We start from the raw sequence: 1,348 nt of genomic DNA on the forward strand, positions 1-1,348 counted from the left end.
GAATGGGGAGGATAGGGAAAGAGAAGAAACCCAGCACATCCTTTCCCCACAAAGTGGGAGCCCCACCAGAAGTTGGTGCTAGCTAAGGGAGGAGAGATTTAACTCTGAATCGAGTTCAAAGGCTCCTTTATTATTTGGGACTATGGGTTCTAATCACTGAAATGAGGCTCAAGTTGTGATTTAAAGTGACTGTAGAGCTCTTTGGAGTGAGCTACAAAGCCATGGGGCCTGGGAAAAACTTTTGCTACACTAGCTTTCTTTTGACTAGTATTTGCCTGGTATATATTTTTCCATCTTTTTATTTTGAATTTTTCTGGATAATTTTAAGAGTATCTCTGAGAAAAAGCATGGAACTGGATTCTGTGCCTGGAAAATAAATCCAATCTGAGGTTTTATTCCTGTTGAGTTTAATCCGTGTATCTTTATTTTGATTATTGGCATACTGTAGCTACACTTATTTCTACCTTCCTACTTTGTGTTTTCTGTTTATAATGTTTGTTCTTTTTTGTTTTTGTTTTTGTTTTGCAGTACGCAGGCCTCTCACTGTTGTGGCCTCTCCCATTGCGGAGCACAGGCTCCGGACGCGCAGGTTCCGGACGCGCAGGTTCCGGACGCGCAGGCTCAGTGGCCATGGCTCATGGGCCCAGCTGCTCCGTGGCATGTGGGATCTTCCCGGACCGGGGCACGAACCCGTGTGCCCTGCATCGGCAGGCGGACTCTCAACCACTGCGCCACCAGGGAAGCCCTATAATGTTTGCTCTATGCATCCTTCCCTTCCTCTCCTTTCCTGCCTTCTGCTGGACCAATGGAGTTTTCTTTGGAATTTTGGTATTTACACATTCTGTTTTTTTAAATTAATTTATTTTTGGCTGCGTTGGGTCTTTGTCACTGTGCGTGGGCTTTCTCTAGCTGCAGCGAGCTGGGGCTACTCTTCCTTGCGGTGCATGAGCTTCTCATTGTGGTGGCTTCTGTTGCAGAGCACGGGCTCTAGGTGCACAGGCTTCCGTAGTTGTGGCTCATGGGCTCTAGAGCGCAGGCTCAGTAGTCGTGGCACATGGGCTTAGTTGCTCCGCGGCATGTGGGATCTTCCCCAGACCAGGGCTCGAACCTGTGTCCCCTGCACTGGCAGGCAGATTCTTAACCACTGCATCACCAGGGAAGCCCCTCTATTTTTAATCTTTTAGTGCTTGTCCTGAGATTTTTCTAAATTGATTATCTAACTTTTTAAATTTTTATTTATTTATTTTGGCTGTGCTGCGCGACTTGCAGGATCTTTTTTCCCCGACTAGGGATGGAACCCAGGCCCTTGGCAGCGAAACTGCAGAGTCCCAACTACTGGACTGCCAGG

This window comes from Phocoena sinus, chromosome X (assembly GCF_008692025.1).
Source record: "Phocoena sinus isolate mPhoSin1 chromosome X, mPhoSin1.pri, whole genome shotgun sequence".
Taxonomy (NCBI): Eukaryota; Metazoa; Chordata; class Mammalia; order Artiodactyla; family Phocoenidae; genus Phocoena; species Phocoena sinus.